The sequence below is a fragment of the Urocampus carinirostris genome, chromosome 16 (genome assembly GCF_059441175.1).
Source record: "Urocampus carinirostris isolate Australia breed hairy pipefish chromosome 16, RoL_Ucar_1.0, whole genome shotgun sequence".
In the NCBI taxonomy this organism is placed as follows: domain Eukaryota; kingdom Metazoa; phylum Chordata; class Actinopteri; order Syngnathiformes; family Syngnathidae; genus Urocampus; species Urocampus carinirostris.
This window is the reverse complement of record NC_142364.1, coordinates 37,116,522-37,143,429: the sequence shown is the minus strand read 5'-3', so window position 1 is coordinate 37,143,429 and position 26,908 is coordinate 37,116,522. Positions and strand designations below refer to the sequence as shown.

Genomic DNA, 26,908 nt, shown 5'->3' with positions numbered 1-26,908 from the left:
GACAATAAAGTAGATCTGAATCTGAATACTCAAACTTTTAAACTTTTCCCCCACAAATGAAGTCCTCAATCAATACAGCAGTGGACGTTATCAATCAAAAATGCAACACTTCTTTTCTGTAACATCGGCGTCAATGTCAGGCCACTAAGGTTATCTTTAATGCCTAGGGACGGAAAATGAGCTAATGCATTTGCTTAGTTACCTCAGCAATCGCCAGTGACCAAAACACAAAAGGGCAACGGTTCACGCCTGTGCTGGAGAGTGGCACCATTTCCCACAGTATGGTGCTGTCGTATAGAAATATGGGGCTCACATTTTAATGCTACACAGCCCTCTTTCTGTTTTTTTTTTTTTTCGGCACAGTAGTAAATATGTGCTCGTCTTTGCAATAACCATCTTGAATGGTCACATGATCCAAAAACACATGATGTAAAAACTAAGAGCAGAAATGGAAACCGCACCGCTGAAAACAGCGTCACGTGTGCCGGGGCACGCAGCCATTTGCATTCTGCAGACAGAGGCGTCAACGCCAAGTTCCCTTCACGGTTAGCACCTGGTATCCGCCAGGCTTAGGAAGTATTTTGCAGCATTCATTTTCACATTTTATAAAAAAGAAAAAAAAAATGTACAAGAATTTTCGAAATTTAACTTTTTTTCTTGTCTTTTTTTTTTGCAATGGTGACTCGGGTGCAAACCTTTAGTTTTCAATCACTTGTCATAAAAAGAATGGTTTGAAACTAATTTTCAGGAGAGACCTTCACAGACCACTTTCTAACAGTGAGACCCTATTGCCTCAAACCAGGGATGTCAAACTCAGTTTGGATCTGGAGCCGGATCAAAACTTCCTTTTCTAAAGCGGGACAGAGCAGTAAAAGAATGTCTCCTCCAAATCTTTTGCCTTGTTTTTCAGTATTATGTTTTATCATTCAGCCTACATTAGTAACCTACCCAACATATTATAGTCACGGATGAAAAGGGATCTTTTCTAAACACAAAGCATTTATTTACAAACAATGGGGAAAACATAGTTTTATGTTCGGCATTGGTTTATTTTAGCAGTTGAGTGAATGCAGTTTTACACCTGAACAAACTCACTATCCTATTAAACTCAACACTGCCCTCTAGCCGAGAAAACTTTGGATTTTTTTATTTAAACATCAAAACTTTAGATAGAAATGACCTTGAACAAGGTTTGGGAACCTTGACTCAAAGAGACATTTTAGCAAAATATTTAAATTTTCTTTTAGACTGTAAAAGAAAATCTGGGGTCTCAGACTCGCGGCCCCCGGGCCAACTGCGGCCCCCAGGACGATAATTTGCGGCCCGTCTTAATATGAAAGTTATTAATGTTAGTGCGGCCCGCAAAAGTGATATGAATGACACGTTGTGTGCGGAGCTGAATGAACCAATCATGGTTAAGTATATGGGTCTGGTGGGCGGGAGCTGAATAAACCAATCACGGTTAGGTATATGGGTCTGGTGGGCGGGACATCGGCCGGACTGTCCGGTGCCCCGGTCAAACTGAAATTTAACAGTAAAGCCGGGTATACACTGTGCGATGTTTTTCAGTCGCGGCAAAAGCTACAGCTCACACTGTACGAGTGAATCGCTCAGAAAATGCGTGGTTAATAATGAAAGGAGAGGGCTTTCGTGTCTTGTTCTCTGTGTTTGAACATGAGCATGACAGCTTATGCTGTCACAGCTCCGGCAACACAGAAAGTTGCCACATTTTTCTGAGGCGCATGCGCAAAGTTAAACCCGCGAGTTTAAACCCGAGACTGACTGCGGTTGAAGTGGAAAAACATATTACAGAGCCCCAAACATGTCTTCTTCAAAGCCTGCAGTGAAGAGAAAGGTCGGTAATGAGCACCGACAATCTAAGTGGATTAAAAAGTGGGAAGTGCAATATTTCTTTGTTGAGCACAGGGGCGCCCCAACATGTCTTATTTGCAATGAAAAAGTTGCCGTGCACAAGGAATACAATTTGAGACGTCATTATACAACTAAAAATGCTGAGGAGTACGAAAAATACCAGGGAGATGAGAGAGTCAACCAGGCTGCCTGTCTTAAAACATGTTTAATGAGGCAACAAGATTTCTTTAAGAAAGCAACCAAAGAGAATGATGCAGCAGTCGAAGCTGGCTACGTAGTTAGTGAGATGATTGCTAGAGCAGGAAAGCCATTCACAGAAGGTGAATTTGTCAAAAAGTGCTTAATACAGGCTGCACATATCGTCTGTCCAGAAAAGAAAAGACAGTTTAAAAACATCAGCCTTTCTGCCAACACCGTGGCAGAGCGCATTTCTGACCTGTCAAGTGACATTTATGATCAACTGCATGAGAAAGCAAAATGTTTCAGTGTATATTCAGTGGCTCTTGATGAGACCACAGACATCACAGACACTGCCCAGCTCGCAATATATGTCCGTGGTGTTGATGACAATTTTGAAGTGATAGAGGAACTGCTCACAGTAATTCCAATGCATGGCCAGACCACCGCTCAAGAAATATTTCACCAGCTATGTCATGCTATTGTCCCGACGGATCACCACCTTATCGTGGTGGGGCACTTTGTGCGTCTCCATGACCCCTAGAGCTATGTCGGCGGGAGTCTCGTACTCCTGGCAGGGTTACCCAAGCCGAACAGGTCGAAGGGTAGAGTCCAGACTAAGAGTGATCCCAAAAGCTGGTGGCGGCACGCTTTGAGGCGGTTTCCCACAGACCTGGATCCCGGCAGCCGCCTGCAGTTGTAGGAAGATGCCAGTCGTCTAGGGTCTCCCTTGCCACTGGAACCATCTTTTTTACAATCAAGATAATGGCGTTGGGGAAAGCGCACCGCTTACGCCACCTTAAAAGCCATCATTGCGCAGGTATCCTCTTTTACCTGAGTCTCCGACCACAAAAGTCTGGCGGCGATGGACTATCCAGTGACGGGAGCAGGTTTGAATGAGCTGGAAGCTCTTAGCTGGACCTCTGCACGTCAGCGGCACAAGGCTACGGTCGTTAACAGCTGGGATTGAGTGGCAGCTGTTCCCGGCAGACCCCTGTGCGTCTGAGCAGCACTATTTAGTGGCCGCACTGCGCACCCCAATTGGGGAAAGGCCTACAAAAGGTGGCCTATAGATTGCCCACTCAGCACAGTACCCGGACAGGAAACCGCGCCTGTCACATCCCGAGGAATGACAAAATCATGCTGCTTGGTGATTTGAGTCGGAAAGAACTTGCAAAACTGGAATGGTGTGATTGGTGCCCATGGCATTGGAAAAGTTAATTCCAATGGCATGAGACTTCTTAGTCTGTGCGCGGAGCATAACCTTACCATCACAAACACCATCTTCCAACAAAAGAATAAATATAAGGCATCCTGGATGCATCCCAGGTCCAAACACTGGCACCTGATCGACTAAGCGATCGTGAGGAGGGCTGACCTGAAGGACGTGCTCATTACAAGAGCTATGCGCGGGGCAGACTGCTGGACCGACCACCGCAGGATTCTGACAAAGGTCAGAATGCATGTCCGGCCCCTAGCACGTCAGGGTGCTTCAAAGAGAAAGACACTCAACTGTGCCAAACTCTCCAGTAGCGACACCCTTGACAACTTCCGTTGCTCCCTAGATGAGAGGCTGGCAGACATTGAGCAACTGGTCATCTCAGAGGCTGGGATGGATGAGAAGTGGACCAATATATCTACCACCCTCTTTGACACTGCAGCCCAAACCGTTGGTTTTAAAACTAAAAAACACCAGGACTGGTTTTACCAGAATGCCGGAGAGATCTCAACTCTCCTGGACAGAATGCACAAGGCGCACAGAGCCACCCTGAACAACCCACAATCTCAATTCCATAAAAAGCTATGGCAAGCCCTTCGTTCCGAGGCCCAGACAACTCTCAGAAAACTGCAAGATGAGTGGTGGATCTCAAAAGCCAATGAAATCCAGTCTCACGCTGATAGAAGCGATATGCACAGTTTCTATGATGCAGTAAAAACCATTTATGGCCCCAGAAACTGCTCCCTGGCACCTGTTAGATCTGCTGATGGAACATCTCTAATCAAGGATCAGGCTATGATAGTGGAGCGGTGGGCTGAGCATTTCAACACCCTGCTCAACCAGCCCACCCCAGTGGACCCAACTGTCCTTGCAGAGCTCCCTGAACATCAGACATTGCCAGACCTCGACCTCCCGCCAACTTTCAGTGAAATCCTGTATGCAGTCAAAACCCTGAAAAACAATAAATATCCTGGACCTGACAACATCCCAGCTGAACTTCTCAAGGTAGGAGGCTACCTCTGTACACGGACACTGTTTCAATACAATAAACAGGTGTGGATACTAGAGTGTGTCACGCAACTGTGGAAAGATGCGAACATTGTGACCATCTTCAAGAATAAAGGAGATAAATCCATCTGCTCCAACAGTAGGGGTATCTCTTTGTTGGCCACTGCTGGAAAGGTCCTTGCCAAGGTCATGCTCCGCAGACTCATCTCCACAATATCGGAACGCGTCATCCCAGAGTCACAGTGTGGTTTTCGAAAGGACAGGGGAACAGTCGACATGATCTTTGTGACACATCAGCTCCAAGAGAAATGCCGGGAGCAGCACAAGGACTTGTTCACCTTTGTCGATCTCCCAAAGGCATTTGACACAGTGAACAGGGACCTACTGTGGCAAGTCCTGAAGAGATTTGGGTGTCCACCCAAGTTTCTCTCCATTCTTGCACAGTTCCATTCAGGGATGCCGGCCAGAGTGGTAGTTGGAAGACACAGCTCAGAGCCCTTTGGCGTGGGAACTGGAGTGAGGCAAGGCTGTGTGCTGGCTCCAGTTCTCTTCAACATCTTCCTTGTCTGTGTTACAACACTGCTACGTAGAAGGATGGAGAAGCAGGCTGGAGTTACCATCAACTTCAGGGTTGACGGTAACCTGTTTAACATCAGGAGGCTACAGGCAACTACCAAGCTGACCTCAGAGACTATCATTGAGCTACAGTATGCTGATGACTGTGCCCTGGTTGCCCATACACCAGAGGCTCTGCAAAACATTCTCTCGGCAGCTGTAACTGCATACACCAGAATGGGACTGACGATCAACACCCAGAAGACAGAGGTACTCTGTCAGTCCGGTGCTGACCTCCCACCAAACCCAATAATCCTCACAGCCGTATCCTCTATGGTCAGTTACATCTAGGCCAACGCAGTGCTGGTGGTAAGAAGAAGCGGTTCAAAGACCAAACGAAGAACATCCTGAAGAGATGTCGAATAAACCCCTCCTCACTGGAGGAACTTGCTTCCTGCCGAGACCTCTGGCGCTCCCACTGCTCACAGGGAGTGGATTACATGGCGGAACAGCGCATGCAACACCATGCAACAAAGCGTGCAAAGAGACATGCTCGCCAGGCCCCCCCTGCTCCCCCCAGCACCCCCTTCACATGCTCTGTCTGTAACGGCATCTGTGGATCCAGGATCGGACTGTTCAAACATCAGCAGACTCACAAATAAAAGAAGATGGTCATCATCGAATCGATGGACAACCCAAAGTAAGAACATGCTATTGACAATGCCGGTTTGCCATGGAAGAGTTTTGTGGGAATAACAACCGATGGAGCCCCATCAATGACAGGGAGGAAAAATGGACTGGTAGCACTTGTTAAAAAAAACTGGAAGTGGAGGGTGTGGAGGGGGCCATAGCTCTGCACTGCATTATCCATCAGCAGGCCCTTCGTAGCAGATGCCTCAAGTTTTACAATGTGATGCCTGTCGTAGTGAAATGCATCAACCAAATCAGATCTAGGGGCTTAAAGCACAGAATGTTCCGTGCTTTTTTAGAGGAAATGGAGTCAGAATATGGGGATGTGCTCTACTTCACCGAGGTACGTTGGCTCAGCAGGCGAAACGCACGGAAGAGATTTTTTGTGTTGAGAGCAGAAGTGAAAGACTTCATGAAGAAGGAAGGGGTGGCTGTTCCTGTGCTAAGTGATCCCAAATGGCTCATGGACTTAGCTTTTCTTGTTGATATCGAACATGAGCTTAATGTACTGAACAGGAAGCTACAAGGCCAGGGGCAACTTGTCAGTGCTACCTATGACAATGTGAGAGCATTCTGCACAAAACTTGTGTTGTGGAAAGCCCAGCTCTCGCAGACAAACCTTTGCCATTTCCCAGCATGCAAGGCACTTGTGGATGCAGGCACATTATTCAGTAGTGAGAAGTATGTTGGGGCCATTTTGAAGTTCCAGGAGGAATTTGATCACAGATTTGCGGACTTCAAGACGCACAGAGCCACATTTCAAATTTTTGCGGACCCCTTCTCCTTTGATGTGCAAGATGCCCCTCCTGTGCTTCAAATAGAGCTCATTGACTTGCAGTGCAACTCTGCACTCAAAGCTAGGGACAGGGAGGTGAGTGGAGAAGCAGACAAGCTTGGGCAATTTTTGAGAGAGTTGACACCCAGCTTCCCTGAACTTTCCCGAGTGTTCAAGCGGACCATGTGCCTTTTTGGAAGCACATACTTGTGTGAGAAGGTCTTCTCCACCTTGAACTTCAACAAGTCCAAGTACAGGTCCAGACTTACTGACGAGCACCTTCAAGCCCTACTGAGGGTCTCCACTGCTTCCTCCCTCAAGCCAAATGTGGCTCGGCTATGTGAGAAGAAGCGCTGCCAGGTCTCTAGCAGCAAGAAGTAGGCAAGAGAAGCCTTATTTAGAACAGTTCAGGTTTAATGTTATATTCATGTTCAGAAAGTTTAAGGTTAAATAATCATCTGTATCTGGTGTATGATCATTTTCATTTATTTATTTAATTACTATTTTGTGTTAAAAATAAAGGTATTTGAGAACATTGGAATGTTTTATCAGCGCTTTTCTTGTGGAAATCCTGATGCGGCCCAGCCTCATCAAGGATCTGCCTCCAGCGGCCCCTAGGTCAATTGAGTTTGAGACCCCTGTTTTAGAGTGAGCCATACCATATATTCAGCAAAACCGCCAAACCAGCTCTCCAGACAAAAGCCATTTTTATCGTATTTTATTTCTCTGTGTGGCGTTAGACAATTTGAATATATGAAATAAGAATCATGCCAGAGCCTGTGTCCAACATCAACAAATACAACACTTTAAACTTGTCTCCCTCCCAACATGCATTATTGATGGGCTTCCATGTGAAAGATTCTTTAGCGACGTACAGCCAAAACAGGGTCTGTTGGTGTGACACCTTGACTGTAAACTATTGATACAACTGTGTACTTAATATACTGAACCAAACAGAGTGCAGTGATAAAGTAGTTTCGGCTATGCACGCAGCAACTCCGACAATGAGTTTCACAGGTTTGTAACAGTACGGACGAATTTGCGAGCTATATATGGCTCACGGCCCTCAGGTTCCCGACCTGAACTGAGACGTTCTTCTTTTTTGACATACACAGAAATTTATGGCCGGCCAGATTTACTCATACAATGGGTCAAATCCAGCCCGTTGGCTGTATGTTTTACATGCCTGCCTTTAACGGCGTACTTATATTTTAGGTTAAAAAAAAAAATGTCAGTACGGTATCTACCAGGGTATCTACCTTTGATTCATTTACTCAAATTAACTCTGGTTAATGGTAGCCGGTAATAAAAAATAGGACAACAACCCAAACCTTGATCTCCTTCTTGTGGTATTTTATTTTTAGTGTGATATGGCTTGCATATAAAGAGCCTTTTGTGAGGTAATTCATCCACTGAGCGGTGGTTGGAAGGGGGCAGGAATTTCTCAGTCAATGAGGGCCCGGGCTCACTAAGTTTAACCCTTTGACATTCCGACCAGCTTCACAATATCACCAGTCACTGAAATAAGTCATGCAGACAATTTCAAAATTTACTACTCACAGAAACAATCTTGATACCAGCAAACTATAAAGCAAACTCACCCAAAAGTTTTGTAATATTCCATTCGTGAAACACTTCTCCGCAAACTTGGTCTCGTTAAAAATTAAATCCAGTAGATACAATAGAGTAAAAGATTTACTCCAAAACATATGATAATGCCGATAGATATAAAAAAAAATCCGGCTAAAAGAATTCCTGCATTGCTTGACGATCTATGTTGTAATCAAGCTGCTTAGCTTCAAACCCCCCCTTTAAGAATAGACTCGTCAGAGATTTCCGATATAGTAAGCCTCTGACCTTTTGATTGGCACCACTCTTGGCCAATAAAAAGCTTTTTATCACAATCCTTAGCCTGTGACAACGTATGAGGCAGGCCAATGTGTTGTGGGCCAACTGCTGCACTTAACTGACACCTCATGCCTGCTGCATCCCGAGCAGAATCCTCAAGACGACCATTCACACCACATTTTTTGTGTCTGCAGAGAGTATCCAGAAATATGCACTGGGAGAAGGTCGAGAGGTGTCACACAATCACGGAGCAAAAACATTAATCTAAGACTTAACGTCATTCAAACTAAATCTTAAAAGTACTGGGAACCCGTTAAGTAAATTATTAAAAGTTTGTTGTTCTGTTTTTCCAGACAATAAAAATGGCTCATAATTTGTTTCAGTGATATGAAAAGGGGGGAATGGTGAGTTAATAATTTATAAAAAATCTCATTTTTTTGCATGGGTTGCATTCCAAAAATATCTTGCGATTGTCATAAACCGCAAAGAAGAAATTATATACTTATTGATAATTCACTTATTACTCAATAACAAACCCAAGTATATGTTTAACAAATAAAAGTACTGTACTTTCAAACTTTTTATTATTTCAACATATTTATTGTTAAATTCTAATTTGAAAAATAATCTTGTTTTTTTTTGCACAACTGTATGGTTTAAGGATCCAATCCACTTTACTTTACATGATTACCGGCATTATGTGTATGTAAGAGGAAACTGCATTTACTTTCCGGTTCTGTCTCACAGAAACCAAATATTTCTTCATTATCATACATTTTTGAAAAAGCTCCAGGGAGCCACTAGGGAGCGCCAAAGACCTGCATGAGGCTCCAGAGCAAGTTTAGCAGGTTGAGAGGTTCAACTTTGTCAGCGATAAAAAGCATCTTTCTCTGTTTATCAAATCATAATGTAGAACACAATGCACGATGAAAATCCACAATGTAGCTAAACCTGCGTTAACTAAACTGCGATACAGCAGGGGATTACTGCAAAGAAATTTGCTAAGGGCTGTTCGTTATTTTTAATATTATCATTACGCACAGTTGTTAGTTATTTTCGGCTCACTGTTTATTGTTTTGTCTGTCATTTTACACTAATATTTGCTATCTTGACTTCTATGCGCTGTTTACGTACTTGTGACCATTGGCCAATTGTGTTGCTGTTGTTTGATTTCCACACCCTTTTTTGCTGATATGCTTTTGTAACCTATGAGATTTAATAAAAAGGAAGGGCTCCGGAAGGTGCTTATAGAAGGGTTGAAATGTTTTATCTGAGGGTTTGGTATAGTCCTTTCCTGTTCTTCAATGATAAGGATGGGATAAGTGGAAGGAGTGTTCAACAGCCTCAGTGCTGCTATAGTTGGTGGATACAGTAAGTATTTTTACAGTTTTTAAGAAAATTCCCAAAAGCTTGACCTGTTCGATTTTTAGTTACTCAGGGTTGGCAGGTATATTCTTAGTTATTATAATTTGACTTTTCCAAACAAAATATCTTTGTAAAGTGAAACGTTGAGGGTAAGATAGTCCTTCTGAAAAGTATTTAAGAAGTACAGTTGATCTTTTGTAGTGTCTGGGTTAAATCCTTCCTGGACCAGCTTGCCCTTCTGCTGCTAAAAAGTCTCTGTAACATCCAGAGAAGGCTGAAAAAAATGAGATAATATAAAAATCTGATGTAAAAAATAGAAATAGAATAAAAAAGATGTATAAAAATTGTGTCTGAGAAAGTGACTGACATACCTGTATTCTGAGAAACCATGGCCAGGCATATGCTGGGAGGGTTTCAACTAAGTGATAGTAGAACTTTGGACCTTGGAATGTGTACTCCGGTTTTAAAACAATTGCAGCCATGCCTACACATCCTTCATACCCTAAAATTGATACCACCCAAACAAAATAAAACTAAAATTTAAATTAATCAAAATCTTATTGCTAAAGATTCACACCACATATTCAACCGTTTCCCCCCCACACGATACCGCATTTATTCCTGCATACCACATTTTTTTGCGTGGTCGCATTTTATCGACGAGGTCTTATGGTAGAATATTACCGTATTTATGCAATGATTGATCAGTTTAAAGATATCACCGACAACAATTACAAAACACTGAATGCAACGGGAGTAGAACCTGGGTTGCAGGAGTGAGAGCCCCGAATCCTGACCAATGATATAGATACAAGAAAAGACATTAGATTTTATCTGACTATCACACGATTTAAAATTACAGTGCCAGAGATAAATGATAAAGAATAGAGAAAATTGTCCTGAAAGACAAAAACATAGGAAACAAGCCTTTAGTGTATTTGTTAATAAATTGGACTTTAAATAACGTTAAATAAATATATTGTAAATATTATGTTGGCATTGTGTTCATTGTTTTGTTGTTATACAAATCTTGGCTGCATGTAAACAATGTTTCTATCTTACAGTGCTTCGTTTTAGCTGCGAAAAAGTGAGACCAATTTATCTACCCATTTTTAATCAAGAAATAGAATTATACAGTAGTGCGCAGTGTACCCGAATAAATACAGTACATTAAAAACTATTTTGTGAATCATTACCCCAAGTGGGTCAAAACATTTTGGGTTATTTGTTCCTTTTACAGAAAATCATGCCAATATAGAAATGAAGAAAAAATGAAAGACCTTGTGGGTGAAACGACTCACATTGATATTGTAGTCTATTTTCTAATCAACAATTTATCTTAAAAGTTTGTTCTATTTTGTTCTGTTTTAGTAGGGCTTGATGATAATGATTTTCATAATTGTCATTGATATTGACGTTGCGATAAATATACAAGACCATTTTGGTGTCCCAATATTTAGTTTTTATTTGTTGTCCAAAACATTTTGCATGGCAACTACTTCTGGCGACTAACGCCTGCAAATGACCTAAAAAATCCAGACTTTTCAACAACAGTTGTAGTAGAGCACCGTAAGATGGCTGTAAAGTGAGTGCACACAAAGTAAAATTATTGTCTAAATCTATGGCTGGAGGAAATCTTCCCCCTGACTCATACAAAAAAAATCTTACATTAATTTTCTGTAAGGATCTGTAAGGAAACCTATCAATGAACTCCACCACCCAATGGTGGGCCGTTAGGGCCTGGGAGGCCCTCTCTGCTGGCCTAAATATATCTGAGTCATTTAAAAAATCCTACATGTCAGCTTCCTTTGATTGCTTTCCCTTGGTTGTGCTGATGCCAGATGTGTGCTTTTATGTTTAGGCATTTAACCAATCACATATCAACCATTCCTTGTTGCCAAGGGCAGAAACCTACCCTTGTGCCTTGCGAATCAGTTTCCTCGGGCCCTGAGGCATAACACCCTTGTCGGTAAAGCTTTTAATTCAATCAGATTTCAAATTAGCGGAGCAGGGTCTTCTTGATGGCATAAGGAAACGTCTGTGGTTTCACAAACTATGATTGGCTAGGGAGCGGTAACTGAAGTATCACAAAAAAAAAGTGAAGAAGAAAATACACGTGTCCACTGCTTCTGTCCAATTGACTTTTTCAGTCCTAAATTGAAAGGAAAACATAATAAAATGTAATAAAATGAAATGATTTTTTTTGTATAATGTGAGTATATTGTAAATAATATTGCAATTTTATGAGGTTATTATTGATGTTTTTTTTAGACGTGCAGCTGCAGTAAATGTTTTATAGCCATAAAATTGTTTTTGAGGGTTGGATTGATTTAGAGGTAGCATTACTGAAGTCCTAGGGGGGAAATGCACCGCCCGCCAATTCAATCTCCATACCTGGCACAGTGACTCCATAAACATTTGCCTTTTGGATAAAATCAAGAAGTCCTAACGCTTCGGAAACCTCCATGGTCGAAACATTTTCACCTTTCCACCTGTGTAAGACACAAAATTGTGTGCTTTGTTATGTTTTTTTTGTAGCTGCTATACAAACTGATCCAATTAATTGGATTGCCAGATTTCTTCTTCATACACAAACCAACACAAAAATGAACTTCAAGTGAAATTTTACAATAAAAGAAAATGTCAATAATGTTACCTGGGCACTTAAGTCACTGAACAGTTTTTGGATTATTTTAGCTTTTGTATAATATATTTTAAGAAGGAAAATCCCCAAACTCTAATCCATCTCACAGGCTGACATTCTGATCATTGGTTTCAAGTGAATTTTCTTATTGAAGTTTTTGGGTAAGGACCAAACATGATTTATCTCTTTTCTTAAGCAAAACAATGATTGGCCATTACATGAGGCCTAAGCAACTGGGATGTTACCTTCACTTGGCAGCAAGTATCAAAATATGAGATGGAAAAAACAGGGTTATCCTGCCACTTAGGTCATATTACATTATTAGAATATAACTAGAAAAGCGTGTATAGACTAGTAGGTAATCATAAATCATTATTGTAAAATAAATACATTGGAGTTCTAACTTAAAAAAACAAAGTACACATTGTACATAATCAAAAAAAGTAATACCTCTACATACTAGTGGCTCAAGTTACAAGAATACTGAAATAAGAAACAAGTTTTGAATACAAATCTTGCCCGATATACGAGATAAAATTTAAAATTCAAGAAATTCCAGATGCTAATGACTGATCAAGACCGCTCACTGACAACATTAGCTTTTCGCAGTTAGCATGTGCGTTTACAGCTATACAGACATAAACCCGCACTCTTGTTGCGTTTTATTTAATTGCATTGCTCTCTCGTTCTCATGGGTCATGCATTGGGAAAATGTTCCTTATAAGCTTCTTTGGGTCTGAGCAATCACAACAAGTCTGTGAGCATCGGTAAGCAACATCAATCCGAAGTTTGGCAACAAAATCATTATCAAATGTCCGAAACTAACCCTCTCAGAGGTTCTTACCAAGCTGTATGCATCCCCCGATGCCTAGTAGGGAAGCCGACATGTGGTAAAGAGGAAGAGTGATATAGATGATGTAATTGGATGTAGCGCCGCACATCTCAAAGAATGCCATACTCATAACAACCTTTAGATGACCCACACGAGCTGCCTTTGGGAAACCTAACCAAGCAGGGGACATTATTTATCATAATATAATTTCTATACATTTAATTGTAAATACTGCATCAATAATAATGACAATTTCTGATAACAGGCAGACCAATGTAGGGGAGACCTGGTACGGGCGTAACAGTCAACGTTTGATCAATCGGAAGAGAGATTTATTGATGCCACTGAAAAAGGATACTCCTCTTTCCATTTTGACTTCACATGATATTCAATACTTTGACATTGTCTCAAATTTATTGTCAAAAACACATTTTCAGGCAACATTTTAAACTGTTTCTTTCCTACTCCTTTATATTTAATGTCAAATATGCTAAAGATTTTGACATTTCTGGCACATGGCTGTGATTATTTAATACGTTATTGGCTACAATCCTGGGGTTTTTCATACTGGCTACTAACCACATGGAGAAAATGGCTGATAAGTACAGGGACAGTTGTAACAAATTCAAAAATGAAGACTTCTGTCTGTTTGGACAAATCGAGGTGCGACAGTAAAACAATATAAAGTGACTATTCTATCCATTTTTCTATGTGATGTTATTTGCTCAATAACATAATAAATACATAACGCCACATGGTTACTGAGCTTGTGCGGTGTGTCCCCTAATGTTTACAATTGTATGTTATGCTAGTTTGATAGCTTGCCAAAGCCAAAATAGAATAGAATAGAATAGAATATACCTTTATTGTCATTGTTACAAAATGGGTTAACATATTGTGACAACGAAATTGGGCATGACACTCCAGTTTTACACATTCACAATGAGGTATGAGCCAAGAAGATAAAGGAACAGAGAAGATAAGGTTATAAAACAAGGGGGATAAGGCTATAGTTATAATTTACATGGTATTTACACAAGAAATGTCGGCATGTGGGATGTTACATACAGTGTTGTCGTGATGCCGTTGGTATCGTAAGGGTTGTGCAATATTGCATTTGGTGCAAAGTCATCATAGTGCAAAAAATAGTCAGCATATGCATTGGTGCAAACATAGACAACATAGTGCAGAAAAAAGGAAATGGTCAGACATTGTGCAAGGTGAGCAGTAAACGTAGTGCAGTCGACATGTGCAAGAACATAGACATTAGTACCATTATATTCGTATGAGGTAGTGTTGGCACAAGTTTTCAGGTTTTTGTGCTGTGTCTGTTTTGAGCAGTGAACAAACATAGTGCAGACAGCATGTACGTGAGTACCATTTTACATTCGTGTGAGGTAGTTTTTTGCAACAGTTTTCAGTTTTTTTGTGCGGTGTCTGTTTAGGGTGGTAATGGCTGTGGGGAAGAAGCTGTCTCTGAGTCTGTTTGTTTTTGCTTTGTGTGACCTGTAGCGCTTGCCGGAAGGCAGCAGGTCGAAGAGGTGGTGGCCGGGGTGAGAAAAGTCCATGATGATGTTTTCTGCTCTGCTGAGGTAGCGAGAGCAGGCAATGTCCTCCAGACTGGGCAGAGAGCAGCCGACGATTCTCTGGGTGGGACGACAGCTAGCTACAAAGCTAAAAAAAGGTAGCCAGATAGATAGCTAGAAAAAGAATGCACATTATTTGCCCATTCTCTTTATAGAACCCAGAAAGTGAAATTTAGCTTGTATTTCGTGTAAAATAAATCAATACAAAAAAAAATCCATACATTTCTTCAAAACATAATTCGATTCCCCTAATAAATTCCTTAAACATAAATATCAATACTTGAATAGATTTTTTTGTCGATGAAGCCTATTATCTGGAATTTATTGATTTTAATTTCTCAAATAACAACTCATATTGTTATTATATTGTTACTATGTGATTACAAGGTTTATTTTTGGAGGTAAGGTTCAATAGACTCAGTCAACCAATAAAAAAAATAATTTTAGTAAAAAAATCACTATGACCCAGGGCTGGTGAGTTATTTTAAGAACAGGTCTGTGGGCACCTCCACTGTCCTCCAGGGGGCACCTTGGAGACCCCTGCTCTAGCAACCTTTAAAATAAAAACATATTTTTACATTTTGGCACTTAGGGACAATTCTTCTAAAAACATCTTTATATGTTATGGCACTAAATGAGTTATCAGACAGTTAGTAAAGATGTATTTACAGATCAATTGTTATTTTTCCTTGGCGGTGTGTAAAAGTCATGCAATACCTGTCGTTCCTGAAGTAAATATGAGGAGGAAGTTTGACATGATGTCGACTTTAGGAGGCTCACTTTGATTTTCTTCTGACATGTTTTAAACCACGTCCAGCAAACTGATGAAACTGTCATGGAGTGGAGAGTGACGTGCAACTAAGACAACTACTTTGTCTTTCTGCAGGTCAGGCATTATGCCCTCCACCACATGATCCAAACCTGAAAAGACACATGTGGTAAGTAGATAATTACTTCAGTCAGGCGCAAAAATACTCTTTTCTCAGCTTGCTGGTTGAAGATTTTTATGGGATCCTTGCACCTTCAGTTTTAAATATCAACAAATCGCTCTTCACGGGTGTTGTTTGGCGGTTTTTAAGTCAGCTGTCATTAAACCCACTCTTAAACGACCCAACCTTGACCCGGAGAGCCTATGTCGTTGTTGTCATTTATTTTTTCGAAGCAGTGCAAGGCTTCCAAATTATAGTCAAAAAACAATCGGGAAATGAAAACATGGAAAAATGGAAAAAAGAAAAATGAGGAAGCTACATAAAACTACAAAATGAAGTAATAGAAAACAAATGATATATTAAGAAAGGAGTAAGAAGAGCATAGCTAAATATCTCTTACCCCTACAAAAACAAAACAAATAAATGTATGTACTTATATACAACGACATACATGCATATAATGCAATCCGACATGAATATAAACTCATAAAATTCCATATGTATACTTTCACATGGATAAATTATATATATGTATATATATATATATATATATATATATATGCATACATATTGACATACACATGGTTAAATATACAAATCCCCACATTTCATATATATTACATACATACATTAAATATACATATACACATACATATTCACAAATATACACCCATATGCATTTGTCATCATGGCGGCGCCCCTGTTCGGCTGCGGCTGCATCGGCTCGCAACAGTTTTTTACACGTCGGCCATAAGACCCAGTCTTCGACTCAGTTTTGACGGCGCACAAAGTCGGCTCGAACTGCAGATTAAGATACGATCGCAGTTTTTTTTTGCTGGATATGCGATCATCCAGACATCAAGCGCTCGGTGCTACGACCACTCGGGAGTGTTTATTAGCCACGGACTGCTATGTCAACAATACCCAGCGGCCTACAAAGCAGCGAAGCAGAGTGCCAAGACAGCGGCGTGACCGCCGGACGAGGAAGCGAGGTTGTCCGGCCGGGCTAACAGCTAGGCTAAAGGCTAAACGCCTCTCCCATCCATTCTCCAACGTTCGCTCTCTGGACAATAAACTGGACCATTTAACAACTGGAAGTGGCATCGAACCGCGAGATGACGAACTGCTGCGCTAAAATTCTGACGAAGACATGGTTAATCTTATCTATCCCGGCTGACGTTCAAAGAAACTGTGCGGGTCAGATGTATCGACCATCCGTTCTGTATACACGTGTATACGAATGTCAATAAAGTAAATCTGATCTGATCTGATATATACTGTATGTATATATATATATATATATATATATATATACTGGACTGTCTCAGAAAATTAGAATATTGTGATAAAGTTCTTTATTTTCTGTAATGCAATTAAAAAAACAAAAATGTCATACATTCTGGATTCATTACACATCAACTGAACTATTTCAAGCCTTTTATTATTTTAATATTGCTGAATTTGGCTTACAGCTTAAGAAAACTCAAAAATCCTATCTCAAAATATTAGAATATCATGAAAAAGTATACAAGTAGGCTATTCAACTAATCACCTGAATCATCTAATTAACTCGAAACACCTTGCGAGGGTTTCCTGAGCCTTAAAAACACTCAGCTTGGTTCAGTAAACTAAATCACAAGTATGGGGAAGACTGCTGACCTGTCTGCTGTCCAGAGGACCATCATTGATACCCTCCATCAGGAGGGTAAGACACAAAAATAAATTTCTCAAAGGGCAGGCTGTTCACAGAGTGCAGTTTCAAAGCATATCCACAAAAAGTCTGTTGGAAGGGAAAAATGTGGCCGGAAACGCTGCACAACCAAGAGAGATGACTGCAGCTTTAACAAAATTGTGAAGAAGAGCCGCTTCCAGAATTTGAGGGAGCTTCAAAGACAGTGGGCTGAAGCTGGAGTCCAGGTATCAAAAGCCACAGTTCACAGACGTGTCCGGGAAATGGGCTACAATAGCCGTATTCTCATGGTCAAGCCACTTCTGAACTCAAGACAACGGAAGAAGCGTCTGACTTGGGCTATGGAGAAGAAGCACTGGACAGTTGCAGAGTGGTCCAAAGTCCTCTTTTCAGACGAAAGCAAGTTTTGCATTTCATTTGGAAGTCAAGGCGCCAGAGTCTGGAGAAAGGCTGGAGAGGAGCAAAATCCAAGTTGCTTGAAATCCAGTGTGAAGTTCCCACAGTCAGCAATGGTTTGGGGAGCCATGTCAGCTGCTGGTGTTGGTCCACTGTGTTTCATTAAGTCCAGAGTAAATGCAACAGTGTACCAAGAGATTTTAGAGCACTACATGCTTCCATCTGCTGAAAAGCTCTATGGAGATGAGGATTTCATTTTCCAGCATGATCTGGCACCTGCCCAAAGTGCCAAAACCACCAGTAACTGGTGCACTGACCATGGCATCACTGTCCTTGATTGGCCTGCTAATTCCCCTGACCTGAACCCCATCGAGAATTTGTGGGGTATAGTTAAGAAGATGAAAGACACCAGACCTACAAATGCAAATGAGCTGAAGGCCGCTATCGAAGCATCCTGGGCATCAATAACACCTCAGCAATGCCACAGGCTGATTGCCTCCATGCCACGCCGGATTGATGCAGTAATCCGTGCAAAAGGATTCCCAACCAAGTACTGAGTGCATCAATGGACATTTTCAAATGTTTGATTTAGTTTTGCTGTTATAAAATTATTTTTTTACTTGGTCTGAGGAAGTATTCTAATATTTTGAGATAGGATTTTTGAGTTTTTTTCAGCTGTAAGCCAAAATCAGCAATATTGAAATAATAAAAGGCTTGAAATAGTTCAGTTGATGTGTAATGAATCCAGAATGTATGACATTTTTGTTTTTTTAATTGCATTACAGAAAATAAAGAACTTTATCACAATATTCTAATTTTCTGAGACAGTCCAGTATATATACACGCACACACAGGTTCCCAGAAAATGTTCATTCTCCTTTATAACCACTAAGTATCATAATTTTGTACCTTTTCTTGTACTGATGGATATTTTTAATTTCAGGTTCTCACATAGATTGTTCCATAGTTTGACACTAACTATTGAAATACAGAAAAATGTCAATGTTGTTCTTACATTTAAGATTTTGGAAGTTTTTTTTCTCTCTCTTAACTAATAGACACCCTTCCAGTTTCTAAATATGTTCTGAATATTAAATGGAAATAACCCGTTTTTGCCTTCTCTCATCTCCCATCCATCTTTGTTGCAGTATAACAAATGACTTTAATGAAGTTTTATCGTTATTTACCCACACCTCAGCGCAGTAGTGCAAGTATGGCAAGACAAGTGAACAGTAGAGTTTGCGAAGAGAATCATGATCCAATATGTTTTACTTTGTACATGACAGCGATGCTTTTTGAAACTTAGGACTGTATGTGCTTGATGTGTGCTTTGCAACCCAGCCTATCATCAACTATAACTACAAGGAATTTGTTTTCATGCACCCTTTCAATTTCAACTCCATCGATTTCTATTCGTACCTCCATGTTCACTGTGCCTTCGCCAAATAACATAAATTTAGTTTTGCTCACATTTAATGATAATTTGTTACAGTCAAACCATAATTTTATCTATCTAATTTCCTTATTTATAGCAGTTCCAACTTGTTGTATAGTGTCACCTGTAAAAAATATATTTGTGTCATGTGCGAAATTGACCAGTTTGAACCCCCTAGCTACTTTGCATTTATATATATATAGTATAATCAATTTGGAGCCTAATACTGACCCCTGGGGAACACCACATGAAATGTCCATGTATGCACAACAATGTACCCAACTTCACAAACTGTTGCTTTCCGGTTAAATAATTTGTTAAATAACACTTCCCCTTATCCCATATTTTTCTAGTTAATTGTATAATATGTTATGGTTAGTGGTATCAAAAGCTTTTTTGAGATCAATGAATGTAATTATATAACTGTGACAAACAATGTTCCTTTCCAAAATAATTGAAAAAGTCATTGCACAATAGCTGAATAACTTTGTCTGGGAATAATCTTTTTGAATTTGTGCAGTCAGGATTCAGGGTAAATTCCTCTACTGAGACAGCCCTGGTTGAAGTAACCATCTAGAGCTGCAACTAATGATTATTTTAAGTCGATGAATCGGTGGATTATTCTTTCAATTAATCGAGGAATCTGATTTTTTTCCAAACACACTTTAAATTTCCTCCTGTGTTCTAATATTAAAGTTTTGGACACCTAGAGAAATAGTCCACAACAGAATACTCTGGAATATAAAACTAAAGAAAGACATGTGTCTACAACAGCAATACACAAAAATACATACAAATGTATGCTTTACAACTACAAATGTGTAAGATACTTTTTTCCTACCCCCTTTATCCTAAAATCATATTATCAGCGGAAAACAAAATCAAAGAAAGAGCAATAAATTAAAATTTATGGGTGGCAAAATTTGTATTCGCCCAAAAATATAAACCCACTTTTCAAACTGATGTCGTACCACCTTGTTTTTTGGGGGGTTAATTATTCTGATATAATACCTATTTCCAATGTGCAAATGTATAAGAATCTGCCCCTTGCGTTAAGATAAACATTACATTATTATTGTTTTTCTTTTTACTTGAAATAATTAGTCAGTTTTTTTTTGCTCTGCATTTCTGCAACACTTTCTTTTCCATTGAACTGTTTTAACTTTGTATTGTTTGTACTACAAACCTGCAACTTTACATTGAGATCCTAAGCACTTGCATTGACTTAGTGGCACATAAAACACGCAACAAAACGAATGGATGAGGTAATTATATGCCAACACAATAATTGATTTTAATCAATGTTATTGATTTGTTGTTGCAGCCCTATAACCAACCATCTTCTCCTAGCAATGGACTTCAGTGCTTCATGACTGTTGCTGTATCACAATAGTATCTTACTAGATTGGCTGAAAAAATGGACTGGACTCTCAGGAACTGTCCTCTCATTGTTAAGAGCTAACCTCTCAGATAGGACGAATAGTGTTAGATACGGTGATATGACTTCTGAACCTTATAATGTTACTTGTGGCATTTTGCAGGGCTCAATACTCGGCCCTGTTCTTTTTCAGCATTTATAATCTTCGGTTAGGTGATATTATCCGCAAGTATAATATCAGTTTCCCTTGCCATGCAGATGACACTCAACTGTATCTTCCAATGGAAGAATATGCTGCAATAAGTTGTGTGTTGCTGTATCACAATAGTATCTTACTAGATTGGCTGAAAAAATGGGCTGGACTCTCAGGAACTGTCCTCTCATTGTTAAGAGCTAACCTCTCAGATAGGACGAATAGTGTTAGATACGGTGATATGACTTCTGAACCTTATAATGTTACTTGTGGCATTTTGCAGGGCTCAATACTCGGCCCTGTTCTTTTTCAGCATTTATAATCTTCGGTTAGGTGATATTATCCGCAAGTATAATATCAGTTTCCCTTGCCATGCAGATGACACTCAACTGTATCTTCCAATGGAAGAATATGCTGCAATAAGTTGTGGAGATAAAAAGATGGATGTCACTTAATGTTAACTATAGTTTTTAATGCCGTGACTTTCTCAAACACTGCTCTGAACATTGACAAATATAATGTCACCCAACGTGACTTGGTCACAAATTTAGGTGTCACATTCAACCCTAACCTGTACTTTCGGTTACACATTACAAATATTACTCAAAAAGCTTTTTTCAATCTTCGTAACATTCCAAAAATTTGCCCTATGGTAAGTCCACATATATTGGTGACAATTTAACAGATGATAGCTTGCTTATTTTCAACTTTGGAAGAACAAAGGTTGGGCTTGATGTTAGTTATATAAATTAAACATTATGATTGCATTGTTATTCCCAGCTCTAAACACTTGTGTTACCTGAACAGTGGAAATACTCGTCGGATTAGGTCTATAGCAGATATGTCCCCATTCAATAACAGACCAGAAAGGTGAAATATAGTAGGTGGGAATTGTTTTTTTTGTTCAAAATAACCTTTTGATGAAGTGAAACATAAACATATTGCATATTGTCTGGATGTTTAAATGCATTAATATATACTATCATTAAGTGTAATAATACATTGTTTTAATATCTTGTATTTATTATTTCATCCAATCATTGTTGTCTTAAATTTCTGCATAATGTTTGAATTATATATACTGTGTATATATACTGTGTGTGTATATATATATATATATATATATATATATATATTAATCCTTTTATTTATTGCGGGGGTTACCTTCTAAAAATATCCTGTGATAGGCGAAATCCGTAAAATAAACCGTTTATTATACAATGCAACCAAAGAATAAAGGCTCAAGCATTTGTTGAACAAATAAAACTACTGTGTTTACGTTATTTCCCCCTACAAATGACTACTGTTACCGTAAAGTAATAATAAGCGGGGATACTTATAAGCAGAATGCGGAACACGATGTACAATGCAAATCTATTAAGTAGCGAAACCGTGAAAAGTAAACCTCATGCATAGTTGCATTTTACTTGATCTTATTATTTTCTAAATTAAATTAGCAAAATAAAGGTTAATTTTAATTGTCTTTTGTTGTACATTGTCTATTATTTTTATTTTATTATTCAAGTATCATCTTATGTCGTTGCCCATCGATGCGGAGGTCCGGCTCATCTCTGAAGAGTGGTATGATGCATTGCACTGAAGAACATCAGATGATCCTGACCTAAAGGGGGCTGATATGACAGCCTGGCCGAAGATTTTTTTTTTTTTTAAATAACTTTTTTTTACCACCAGGAGTGAGGACGGTGGCTTCCCCTGCTTCTGGTAATCATGGAAACCAGTACTATATATTTCATGTGGGGCAGCAAGCCCCTACCCAAAAAAACAGCAACATGGAAACCAGTACTATCTATTTCATGTGGGGCAGCAAGCCCCTACCCAAAAAAAACAGCCTGGAGAGGGATGGGCATCGCCAGGCTGTAGTTGCCCGAGGCACACCACAGGAAGTGGTGCCCCTACAACCCAAGTGATTAAGGGATCCGTTATTTATTACTTGTGTTTTGGGTGGCACGAAGAGTTTTAGTGCATTTTCAACCAAAACTAAGTCGAATAAGTAATTTAACCTTAAAGGTAGTGTATAATATTTGATCACTGTATGTGGATAGTGTTGTGCAACTAAAAACAAGCGCTAAAAAACACAAGGAAGAATACAAAGTACGCAGACTCAAAAGAGACAGGACAAGTTGTTATTTCCCCTCACTTTTTTGCTTGGCTTTTCACACACAAAAAATGAAAAAAAGAAGAGGAGGAAAAAGGCAAAAAGAGAGAAAAATATGGGAGAACTAAAAGAAAAAAAAATGATGGGAAAATGAAAAAAGTAAAACAAAAAAGGAAAGACACGAAGGAACAATAACCACAGGTTATTACCAGGTAACCTTGGTAGCAAAATGACAGGCAGCCAATCATATCAGCCCCCTTTAGGTCAGGATCATCTGATGTCAAACAAATGCATCTTTCTTGATCGCAAAGTGTTTTTATTAAAAATGCATGTTTACATGATACTTCATATATTTTTGCTTATCATTCATCCATCTCTTATCTGTACCGTCTATCCTAAGTAAGGTCTCTGGGTTGCCGGAGCCCATCCCAGCTATCTTCGGGCAGTGCGCAGGGGACACCCAGAACTGGTTGCCAGCCAGTCACAGGGCATAATTTTGCTTATCAGTTAAATAATTATCGATTTTTTTTTTTTAATAACTTTTTTTTACCACCAGGAGGCACTAAACCAAAGTCTGGTCATTTAGCATGTAGTCATTAGCATGTACTCTTCAGCGTGTGGTCGTTAGGATGAGATCGTTAGCATGTGGTCGTTGGCATGTAGTCGCTAACATTTATGCATAAGCAAGTAGTTAGCATCTACTCGTCAGCATATGGCCGTTAGAATAAATGTATCAGCACGTAGTCGTTAGCATCTACATTTTAGCATCTACGTTTTCATTATTTTCAACTTGTTAGCATATGGTCATTAGCATGTTGTCGATAGCATCTACTTGTTAGCATATAATGAGTAGCATGTTGGCGTTGCAATCTACTCGTCTGCATTTACTCATTAGCATGAAATTCAGGACACATGACATCACAGCGTGTTGACTCAACTTGACTGATTGTGTTCCTGTACACACTGTCCCTTTAAACGTCGGATAAAAAACCGCTCTGCGAACCAAAACAACGTAAAAGGAAGGTCAAAATACCTTTGCCAACAACAAGAGTCTTGGCCCCACAACTGCGAATGCAATAAAGCAGCGATTTGGCTTTAATGTTGGTGTTGTGAAAGGCTACTTGACATCCGAGTTTGCACAGTCCCAGCCAGGCACACACAAAGTCCACTTCGTTGCATATGAACAGAGCAACAATGTCTCCTTGTTTTAAACAATTCCCCCTGAATGCGTTTGCAAACTTGTTACTTCTTCATTTCACATCCCTATCAGTCCATTTTTGCCCCTCAAAAACGAGAAAAACTTTGTTTGCTTTTGTACTCGCCTGGAGGAGAAAACAGTCCAAAATGTGACTATTCCTTGACGCATGCGAGCTTTCAAAGACTTTCCGTACCTCCGCAGTTCAAAATAATACTTCAAGTCCAGCCAGAAAAAAGGATTAAATATTTTCTGATAGAGAAGAAGAGAGAGTAAAGCTGCAAAAATACTCGTCAAGACTGCAGTGAGCATGGTTGCAAAACAGAAAGTCTCTATGTGCAGGTGTTATGCCGAGAAATGCATCCCTGCCGAGAATTGCATCCCCTGTCGCGGGAGCGCGCACACGTCACTCCTGCTACTATAACCACTTTTACCTCGTTTTATCTCACTTTTATATCACTTTTTGGGAGTGTAATGGCGAACATGTAACGAAATTGTGAATGTGCTTGCTGTTAAGATTGTCGAGAAGGGTTGTTCAAACCTCACATTGTTTGTTCGCTGTTATTAGTGTCAATAAATTTGTTCAAACCGGACGGATCTATTGACACTAATAAAGATGTTACATAACGAAATTGTGAATATGCTTGATTGCTGTTAAGATTGTCGAGAAGGGTTGTAATACAACTTAAACCATTCCGTCTTGTATTTGTTGTGAATGTAATCGAACGGTAATGCACGCCGTATATAAACCACTTTTGAGCAGGTAACGTGTTTATTTTGCCTTTTTCGAGTCAAATCGCTCATATTTAAACTGTTATGCACTCTACCATAAAGCTTATTATGCTGAAACGAACTGTCAAATCATCAACAGATAAACGGGAGACGAACGTGTTTGATTTCTTCTCACCGTCAAACGAAGACGTAACACGTCGATAATTGTATTTTGTATTTGACTTAAATTAACAGATCATCGTGTGCCTAATATTGTCACAGCAACGGTGTCATTTTTTTCTAGTACAAATGCTCCAACGTCAACCTAATAAATGTAAGTAATGCTGGTGGGAGGGACCAGCCTGGCTGCAACAGCCTGGCTGCCGAGAAATGCACCCCCATCTTTCTCTGGCTATGAAGGTCGCAGGTCCATGACATTTACCCTGGTTACTAGTGATGGGCCCATATCCTCACAGTGGAAAGCACATCTTGCTGGATGCAACTGAACCTGTTTTACGATGGGGTGCATTTTGCCTGGTGAGAAATGCACCCCCCATCTATCTCTGGCAATGAAGGTCACAGGTCCATGCAATTTACCCTGGTTACTAGTGGTGGGCCCATATCCTCACAGTGAAAAGCACATCTCTCTGGATGCAACTGAACCTGTTTTAAGAGGGGGTGTATTTTTGCCTGCCGAGAAATGCACCCTCCCCTCCCCCTCTATCTCTGGCTATGAAGGTCACAGGTCCATGAAATATACCCTGGTTACTAGTGGTGGGCCCATATCTTCACAGTGAAAAGCACATCTTGCTGGATGCAACTGAACCTGTTTTGAGAGGGGGTGCATTTTTGCCAGCAATAGTTATAATATTGATTAATCAGGGAAGAATCATGTATATCTTTAATAACCAAATGGTCCAATCATTTTTACTTAAATTATTTTATGAAATTAAAAGGGACATTTTATACGAGAAAAAAAACATGTCATCGTCTTCGTTACAAGACCGCAAGTAGGTAGAGAAGAAATAAGCAGTGTGAGAATAGTAATGTTTATTTGAAGGAATAAACTATGTAAACACTTTTCTGAAGGAACCAAAACATAAATACTTTGTCTGACAAAAAAGAAAGAGGAGGAATTTAAGCCATTAGTGTTTTACAAATTAACAAATAATGTAGGCTATGTTTTGATACAGCAATCAATGTACAGTAATTAGTGATACATTTATGAAAAATAAAAGGCTGTCTGAATTTTATAACAACATTTTGAATCTCAAACTTCAAATAATGACATACACGGGACACAGGACAACCTCAAAGTCATGAACAGTATTTAAATTAAACGTTGACCTGTGGGCCTTTTGTCATGAGATTTCGGATGTGCATGACATGTACCTAAATTGGGATTTTATAAGGATGCCCTCTGACCATCAAGATGCTCATGGAAAAAAAAAGATGCCATATCAAATTGGTTATGTAATAACATGGATCTTGCTATCCTCATGGGTTGTGTATTTACTTTTAATTCCTAAAATACTAATCAAACTCTTTAGTTTGCAGAGAAGGTATTAAAAGGAGAAGCTATCACCATCAAAACCACCAAAAATGAAGTTAACAAGTTGAGACTAGATATGGCGACTTATCTACTTCAAGAATCAGGTGAGTGGCTTTTTTACAATATCCCAAAATGAAACTCTGTAGCTATTATTCCATGTCACTGTGTATGCTTAATGGTTTGAATCAGCATGCTAGCTTTTTTACTCTTGACCCACAACCCATAGCCATGGTATTTTCTCCAATGTTATGTATTTTCTCGCTGCTGTCATGCACTTTCTGGACACATTTTCAACATGTTACCTAGTGTTTACTACGTTTGTGTACTGTAATGCTAAATGTATTTAACCCTGGTCATCCTGGAAGGGGGATTACCACTTGTGAGGTCCCTTCTCAAGGTTTCTCTTTTTCCTCACGCTGAGGTTTTGAGTTGTTCCTTGCCCGCATGTTGGTTTAAGATCAGGTCATTGTGTCATTGTAATCCTGTGCAGTCCTTTGAGACATTTTTGTGATTAAGGGCTATATAAATAAATTTGACTTGACTTGAAAGAGTAGGAACAAATCTGCGGGAAAAACAATCTTGAATTCGAAAAAAATAGACATACATATACATACATATATATATATATACATATAAATGTACAGACATTTTTGTGATTAAGGGCTATATGAATAAATGTGACTTGACTTGACTGTTATTTGTTGTGTTATGTGTCAGCAAAGGTTTGGACCAGGGTGTGGAC

The 26,908-nt window shown here is 39.6% G+C and overlaps 1 pseudogene across 1 annotated transcript; it reads right to left on the bottom strand.

The window, feature by feature from the left end:
• Nucleotides 1-10,877: 10,877 nt before the first annotated feature.
• On the bottom strand, nucleotides 10,878-24,298 carry LOC148351245 (long-chain fatty acid transport protein 6-like; annotated as a pseudogene). Its single transcript, XR_015853030.1, has 5 exons — nucleotides 23,742-24,298; nucleotides 15,289-15,492; nucleotides 12,998-13,156; nucleotides 11,904-12,001; nucleotides 10,878-11,661 (listed from the first exon to the last, which is right to left on the bottom strand). The product of XR_015853030.1 is annotated as a long-chain fatty acid transport protein 6-like (transcript).
• Nucleotides 24,299-26,908: the final 2,610 nt, after the last annotated feature.